This window comes from Schistocerca serialis, chromosome 1, assembly GCF_023864345.2.
Source record: "Schistocerca serialis cubense isolate TAMUIC-IGC-003099 chromosome 1, iqSchSeri2.2, whole genome shotgun sequence".
NCBI lineage: Eukaryota > Metazoa > Arthropoda > Insecta > Orthoptera > Acrididae > Schistocerca > Schistocerca serialis.
The window spans coordinates 1,067,185,572-1,067,194,933 of record NC_064638.1 but is presented as its reverse complement, the minus strand read 5'-3'; positions in this window follow the sequence as shown (position 1 = coordinate 1,067,194,933).

Here is a 9,362-nt window from a genome sequence, read left to right as displayed (position 1 = left end):
GTTACCAAATGATTCTCCCCTTGCATTAGGACACGTAAAGAATTCAAATAATTTCTGATGTCAACAGTAAATAATTTTGTGACCACTCCACTGACATCTAACTTAGTTTTGTTCCCTAGTGGCCACCGTCAGTTCAGCCAGCATTCGTCGTCGTTTGAGAGAAAAAGAAGTGCATTGTGTAGTTTTTATGGCTGCAGTTGCAATGACGTTCCAATAAATGTTTTTCTAGCTCGTAGCATTGCATTGTGTATGTAGCTCCTCGCTTGGCTTTTAAACGACCAGAAGAGTAAGACAGCTTCCATTCGGCACTGAGCGAGTAGCTTTTACACCTTTTCTTTTTTGGACGAGTGCGTATGCGGTGTAGTACTCCTAAAGCAGAATGTAAATCTACTTTATCGAAAGTAGTACTGTCGGCAAACTGCTTGGACAGTTGCCTTTTTAGCCGCGAAGCAGTGTGTGTGTGCGTGTGTGTGTGTGTGTGTGTGTGTGTGTGTGTGTGTGTGTGTGTGTGTGTGTGTTGTCGCCCATAAGCCCCAACACACACACACACACACACACACACACACACACACTGCTTCGCGGCTAAAAAGGCAACTGACCAACCGCCGGCGGTTGTGGCCGAGCGGTTCTAGGCGCTTCAGTCTGGAACCGTGCGATCGCTACGGTCGCAGGTTTGAATCCTGCCTAGGGTATGGATGTGTGTGATGTCCTTAGGTTAGTTAGGCTTACGTAGTTCTAAGCTCTAGGGGACTGATGACCTTAGATGTTAAGTCCCATAGTGCTCAGAGCCATTTGAACCATTTGTAATGTCCACCTTCAGCGGCGTCTGACTGCAGCCTTCATCGTTCTGCTCCCTCTCGCCCCTCAGCCCATTCACCGTTGCGCTCGCAGCTCTAGGCAAGAGCGCGGCCGGAGCGCTTGTGCTCGCGAAGTGCTGTTTGACCAGGCCTGATCTAGGAATATATCTAGGAATATACTAAACACCCCCCCCCCCTTCCCTACATATCGCTCCCATAGAGATCGTGTGGAGAGATTAATTACTGCACGCACAGAGGCAGTTAAACACTTGTCCTTCCCACGGTATACATCAAAGGTACAGGATAATGCCCTGGTAACTGGTACAGTGGTCGTACTTTTGCCATGCACTTTGCAACGGTTTGTAGAGTATAGATGTAACTGTAGATGTAGAGTAGTGTAATCACAGATAATTCAGCAGAATTCCTAGTAGAGAAAGGAAATGAAAATGGAGGCCGTTTATAACTGATCATCATCGAATAAACGTACACTGAAGATAAAGAGAAGAACAATACGAATTTTTGCTCAAATAGGTAAAAAAATGTAAAATTTGAAATACTGGCTGTCACCATCATAATCAAGCAGCATACAAATGCAGTAGCTGAAGAAGACACCCCGTGTGTAGTCTTTAGCTACGGACAAAAAATATAGGTGGCAATACTGCATCTGCTTCATGCAGTAGGGTAGAAATGGTGATCATTTGCATATCCAAGCAAGTACGAGGGTGTGTTGAAAAGTAAAGCCTCCGAGTTTTTTATGTGAAATCTCTTAAAGCTTTGTAAATAAAACGAATGTTGTTAACATTATACCCCTTTATTCTTCCTGTCTACATATTTATTTCTCAACTTACTCACTTTGGCGACGAACACATTTATGTCAACGAGAGACCAGTTTGTTGGTACTGTCGCTGAAGGATGTTTGACTTTATTGACGGAGCCACAGCTCGCACCGCGTCATCATTATCAAAGTGAAGTTCTAGCACGCATTCTTTAAGATCTGGAGACGGATGAAAATCGGATGAGGCCAAGTAGAGACTGTATGATGGATGATGGATGATAGTGAACCCAAGGCGTTGGATTGTTGCAGATGCTGCTGCGTTCGTGTGTGGTCCTGGAGCGTCATGCTGAAGGATGTTGTTGTTGAGGTCTTCAGTCCAGAGACTGGTTTGATGCATGTGCAAGCTTCTCCATCTCCCAGTACTTACTGCAACCTACATCCCTCTGAATCTGCTTAGTGTATTCATCTCTTGGTCTCCCTCTACGATTTTTGCCCTCCACCCTGCCCTCCAGTGCTAAATTTGTGATCCCTGAGAGGTGGCATGAGCCCCCTCTCATATTTCTATCTTACGATTTTCCTCTCCAATTGCATGCGGTGTAAAGTTGCTATTCCTTCACACGCGGACTTCCCACACAGCGTCTCTCGTCACCCGGGTGGTCCAGTGACAGGCAGGCTAAGCTTATCTTGGAAGGGTAAGCCGACGGGTGTGAGGGAGTCGAGTGAATGCTTTCCAGACCCCGACACGGTAGAATAGCGGAGGAGACACGCACGGAGGGGCCTGAAGTAGCGGCTGGGCTAGAGGTCCCGTTACTTCGCAGAAACTTAGCGAAAACACTTTCTGGCGGGCTACCAGCGAGGCGTGGGAATGACTTGTGTACCCAGGCAGTTTTGGCGGGCAAATTCCCGCTTTTTCTGCAAAATCGTAAATGTGATTGGCTTGGTGAGGCCATAGTTCCGTGACGTAGCAAAATCGGCGCAGAAATTGGCGCCAAGAATCTCCATTGGTGGAATGGTAGTGCTCCGGCAATAGAGTGGAATTTTCCGCCTGTTTTCGAGTTGCTGATTGGTATGGTTAACCACGGCCACTGTCGTGGGGGCGGGAATGTTCTGTGTTCGGTTTGTACGGGTGCTCTTGTGGGTAGTCGGCTCTCGCCTTTCGGTCGAAGTAGGTTACAAGACTGAGCTCTCGTTGCGCAGGTCAGCCTGCCTTCCGTTGGCTGTCTAATATACTTTTATTTAATTGTAACTGTCTGACGAAGTTGCTGAAGTTTCGACTTCAACGTAACTTTCCGAGTACAGTTGGCAATTGAGCGTTCTGTGTACAAGAGGCCTATGTTGTCTGTCTTGAGCAGTTTTGGCTAATGTTGACTGTATCGGAGTTACTGGGTGACTTCGCTTGTTAAAATCAATCACTGTACCGTCAGTGATTGTGTGGCGAGCCTTCTTCGTCTCCCTCAGAGGCGCATTTGTATTGCTAGGAAGTTTTTAGTCTGGAACAACCAGGCCAGGATAATTAGTTTCGGGCTATACTCGCGACATTATCATCACCATGACGGGACGTCGAAGCAACCAGCCATCGCTTCCAGTACGCCAGATCGTGACCTTGCAGCTAAGAAGACAGCTTGGTAATGTATGTCCGCAGCACCGGCAAAGAAGACATTTTTGCTAGGCGATAATCAGAGCCCAGCAGAGCGCGCCTGTTCGTCTTTTCTAACTTTGTTCTATCTTGGGTGTTCATTGTCTGAGTTCTCACTAATGTAGCAGCAATTAATGTTGGGTTAGCGGTGTGTGTCTCTTAAGATTTGAGTGGCAAGGAATTGGCTCCACATACCACTTCGTCATAAACGTCACAATCTAGTTTAGGGACAACTTCACCTTCACAGCGTTTGTTTGAGTATCCAATTTGAGCCAATTTGATGTATTGTAAATGTTTAATGTGTTTTTGTTTATTATTTTGTGTTTAGTCTTAATAAATCATATTGTTATTTTGGACAGAGCTTTCATTCTGTTAATCGGTAGGGCAACCCTATCATTTCTCACTATGTTAATGAAACCTTCCTTTATTTAACTTATTTATCAAATTAAATTATTGCAGGTGCCAAACTCTTTTCTACTCCACTTGCAGGGTTGATTAGTCAGTTTGCGTATCTTTTTAATCCATGTGCAGCAGCAAAAGTCGGAGTTAGAATAGGGGGGGCTTAGAGCATCATTTACATATGTAGATTCTAGAAGAATTTAGTGTTAAATACACTGCTAGCCCTGGCACCTCGCATCCCTTGATGACTCAGAACATGTCCTACTAACCGGTCCCTTCTTTTTGTCAAGTTGGGCCACAAACTCCTCTTCTCCCCAGTTCCATTCAATACTTCATCATTAGTAATGTGATATACCCATCTAATCTTCAGCATTCTTCTTTAGCACCACATTTAGAAAGCTTCTATTCTCTTCTTATCCAAACTATCTATCGTCCATGTTTCACTTCCATACATGGCTACACTCCATACAAATACTTTCAGAAACGACTTCCTGACACTTAAATCTATACTCGATGTTAACAAATTTCTCTTCTTCAGAAACGCTTTCCTTGCCATTGCCTGTCTACATTTTATATCTTCTCTACTTCGACCACCATCAGTTATTTTGCTCCCCAAATATCAAAACTCCTTTACTACTTTAAGTGTCTCATTTCCTAATCTAATTCTCTCAGCATCACCCGACTTAATTCGACTGCATTCCATTATCCACGTTTTGCTTTTGTTGATGTCCATTCCGTTCAACACTCTTCCAGGTTCTTTGGTGTCTCCGACAGAATAACAATGTCATTGGCGAACCTCAAAGTTAAAATTTCTTCTCCATGGATTTTAATTCCTACTCCAAATTTTTCTTTTTTTTCCTTTACAGCTTGCTCAATATATAGATTTAATAACATCGGGGAGAGACTACAACCCTATCTCACTCCCTTCCCAACCAATTTACTGCTTAATCTGAGGGGGTTCGATGGGGAGTTTGCCTTGTTAGTAAATTACATTTGGAACCTATGTGCACGCCCAGGAGGGACGTGAACCTGACAACATGCGCCTTATGATGCAGCAGCACTACCCCGAGGCCAGGCAGATGGCTATGGTATGCTAGTACGAGCATTCCAATATGCCGGTGCTGTGAGTAGTCGCAGACGGCTGGAGTAACACGCCGCCCGACAGCCCGCGCCACGCCGCAGGGGTGCCACCCGCGATGCGGGGATGTGGGGCCCCAGTCAGGGGGCGCAGTGTGACTGTGACCGGCGCTTCCGCAGCAATTTCCCGGCGCAGATTGAGGCAGGCCGACCCGCTAATAACAGGAAGCGGGCTGGCACGGGGAGCCCCGCCGTGGTGCTACGCGGCGCCACCTTCGCCGGCCCAGCGTGTGCGGCACCTCCGCAGTAGCTGGTAACCATGGCAACTGGTCGAGACGTCAAGAATGTCGCCTCTTTTGTAGATCAGATTTGAAAGCGACTCTGAACGATGTATAGTGGGCAAATCACTGGAGACAGTAATTACCGCAAAATACACTACTGGCCATTAAAATTGCTACACCAAGAAGAAATGCAGATGATAAACGGTTATTCATTGGACAAATATATTATACTAGAACTGATATGTGATTACATTTTCGCGCAATTTGGATGCATAGTTCCTCAGAAATCGGTACCCAGAACAACCACCTCTGGCCGTAATAACGGCCTTGATACGCCTGAGCATTGAGTCAAACAGAGCTTGGATGGCGTGTACAGGTACAGCTGCCCATGAAGCTTCAACGCCATACCACAGTTCATCAACAGTAATGACTGGCGTATTGTGACGAGCCAGTTCCACGGCCACCATTCACCAGATGTTTTCAATTGGTAAGAGATCTGCAGAACGTGCTGGCCAGGGCAGAAGTCGAACAATTTCTTTATCCAGAAAGGCCCGTACAGGACCTGCAAAATGCGGTCGTGCATTATCCTGCTGAAATGTAGGGTTTCGCAGGGATCGAATGAAGGGTAGAGCCACGGGTCGTAACACATCTGAAATGTAACGTCCACTGTTCAAAGTGCCGTCAATGCGATCAAGAGGTGACCGAGGGGTGTAACCAATGGCACCTCATATCATCAAGCCGGGTAATACGCCAGTATGGCGATGACGAATACACGTTTCCAATGTGCGTTCACCGCGATGTCGCCAAACACGGATGCGACCATCATGATGTTGTAAACAGAACCTGGATTCATCCCAAAAAATGCCTTTTTGCCATTCGTGCACCCGGGTTCGTCGTTGAGTACACCATCGCAGACGCTCCTGTCTGTGATGCAGCGTCAAGGGTAACCGCAACCATGGTCTCCGAGCTGATAGATCATGCTGCTGCAAAGTCGTTGAACTGTTCGTGCAGATGGTTGTTGTCTTGCGAACGTCCCCATATGTTGACTCAGGGATCGAGACGTGGCTGCACCATCCGTCACAGCCATGCGGATAAGATGCCTGTCATCTCGACTGCTAGTGATACGAGGCCGTTCGGATCCAGCACGGCGTTCCGTATTACCCTCCTGAACCCACCGATTCCATATTCTACTAACAGTCATTGGATCTCGACCAACGCGGGCAGCAATGTCGCGATACGATAAACCACCATCGCGATAGGCTACAGTCCGGCCTTTATCAAAGTCGGAAACGGGATGGTACGTATTTCTCCTCCTTACACGAAGCATCACAACAACGTTCCACCAGGCAACGCCTGTCAACGTTTGTGTATGAGAAATCGGTTGGAAACTTTCCTCATGTCAGCACGTTGTAGGTGTTGCCACCGGCGCCAACCTTTTGTGAATGCTCTGAAAAGCTAATCATTTGCATATTACAGCATCTTCGTCCTGTCGGTTAAATTTCTCGTCTGTAGCACGTCATTTCGTGGTGTAGCAATTTTACTGGCCAGTAGTGTACCTAGTGTGATCTAAAGAGGAATGGGTAGATGAAACACACCTCAGGAAACGCAAATGGCAGGCCAGATTAAATATAATTCATCAATGAGAGAAGCGGCTACAGAACATTTTTTTCTCAGATTCTTGAGTTTTGTTCGTAGTCTGGGACCTCTACCACGTGCGATTAGTGGAAGAGATAGACAAAATCGAAGCTATCGAAGAGCGGCGCCTTTCTCCATGACATTGCTCAGTCGGCGCGTGAGCGTTACAGTTTCCGAAGATGCTATGGGGACAGGTGCTACAAGAGATGTGTTAAGTATCAGAGACAGGTTTACTCTTGAAGTTCCGAGTGTGTGATAGGGATAGGGAAAACCGACCGGTTAAAACGGATACCGGTATTTTAGTTTTGAATAAATGGTGTTTTTCGATATGTTTAGTCTCTGTACTAAAAAGGGGGCAAAAATAGCGGAATATCAGTCTTAAATAGCAGCACTGCAAAACGTTTTTTGTTTTTAAATAACCCTCTTTTTTTCACAAATCAGTAATGTTTATTCATAAAATTTCCACTGCTTTGAAATATTTGAATTTTATAGAAATTGGGATATGTTAGAAACTAGCGACAAACGCATGGCTTAAAAATCTGTACAGCACTGCAGAGACAGTAATGTACCTATTGCTGCCTGGCATGGCCTAATAGAAGGTATACGTGTATGTGCCCCCAGCTTGTCTATACGATAATTTTTCGCTGTCGTCGTCAGTCATCAGATGTATTGCAGAATGATGCCGTCCATAGTTTTATAGTATATCTTGAAGGGCGGCAGCAAAGAACTTGTTTTAAAAGATTGAAAACTGGAGGAGCCACAACAAACTTGCGACATCATATAAGGAGAAAATATCCACAATGTTCTTTGTAAGGGAAGGTAAATTTGATTTATATAACTATAATTTTATTGACATGGTATGAACTTGGGGTAATAACTGAACCTATAACTTTGTGGTTTATCCAGGGTTAGAACTGGTGCCATCCAAAAGTGGTCGCGCCCGTTTCCTTCATCTTCGAACACTGAGACCGAATTCTGTTGCAGCCTCAACCCGATATACATAGTGATTTTTCACTCCTTCGCCTTCATTACGTTTTTCAATCTTTATTAGAAATTACGTTTATTCGAATGGTTCAAATGGGTCTGAGCACTATGGGAATCAACATCTTAGGTCGTCAGTCCCCTAGAACTTAGAACTACTTAAACCTAACTAACCTAAGGACATCACACACATCCATGCCCGAGGCAGGATTCGAACCTGCGACCGCAGCACTCGCCCGGTTCCGGACTGAAGAGCCTAGAACCGCTCGGCCACCGCGGCCGGATTATGTTTATTACTAGAGGTAATAGCAATAAAGATACCTAACATCGGTTATTTCAGAAATCGGTTATTTTGATCGGTTTTAACAATCAGGTTAAACTGGAGACGAATAGAACCGGTTGTTTCAGCGATAACCTCTATCCCTAGTGTGTGCGGGCAGCACGTTATTTCCTCCCGCATACATCTCGCGAAACGACGAAGACTAGAAAGCCGCGCGGGGTAGCCGAGCGGTCTAGGGCGTCTTTTCACGGTCCGCGCGGCTTTCCCCATCGAAGGTTCGAATCCTCCCTCGGACACGGATGTGTGTGTCGTCCTTAGCATAAGTTAGTTTAAGTTAGATTAAGTAGTGTGTAAGCTTAGGGACCGATGACCTTAGCAGTTTGGTCCGATAAGACCTTACCACAAATTAATTAAATAAGACGAGAAAACGAAAACAAGTTAGATGATACGGAAGTTTCCGACAGTCTTTCTTCTCTCACAACATTTTCAAATAGAACAGTGGACGAAGGAAGAGACAGAGGTATCGGATTTACCCTCCAACCCACACTGTAAGATGCCGTAAGTATTCATGTAGTTGTAGTGTCTCCACATGTTTCGACATCCGATTAGCGAAACTACCCACAGTCTTATAAAAGTAAAGCGGAGAAGTAGACAAAAATTCTTACTCCCAAGGCGAAGTCAGTCTCTCTAAAGATCTTCTAAGTTACGTCCCCATGGAATGGGTATGAAGAAAAACGGCAAGTCTACGCATCTTGACAATAATCTTTCCGTACCCCATCACAGTGTGATGGTAATAGCGCCCACCTGTCCGTGCAACCAGCGGGGATGTAGGGTCACCACATTCCCTTGAATATGAGTCAAGCTCACATTTGGTTAGCTAATACTAAGTTGCCTTTAGCGTTTGATCCCTGCATATTTCTTCTCACAGTAGTCCGGAAATACTAATCCAAAAATCCCAACCTCGATACCAGCCACTTATATTACTAGCAGTTTTTTAGCTTTTTGTAGATAGTTATTATAATGAAATACTCTCTGAAAAAAGGTGCCAACCATTCAGTTAGATCTTGAAAATGAAAGAGAGCGAGGAGCTGGGAGTGGAAGTTACGGGGCCAAGAAAATATTTATTACAAAGAAAGAAATTATCTTAGTTTCAAACCAGTACTACACGAAAAAAAAATTGTACAGCATGAGAATTAACAATAATGCAACGAACTAATAAAGTGCCATACCAGGTGGTTTAATACAGGCAACTGAAAACCAGGGGCCAACTTATGCCACCAAGACTGAAAAGGCAGTCCGTCTACGAAACTCGACAGTTTCACGCAGTAAACTGGCCATGCATAGTAACTGCAACACTTAAGAGGCAACTCTCATTAAACATGAGAAAAGAATAAAAAAAAACACAATAATAAAACATAAAAAGACAAAACGTCAGATTACACAAAGAACATGTAAAACCCCAAAATTTTCAGAGCTTTGATCAAGTATTTATAACAACTGG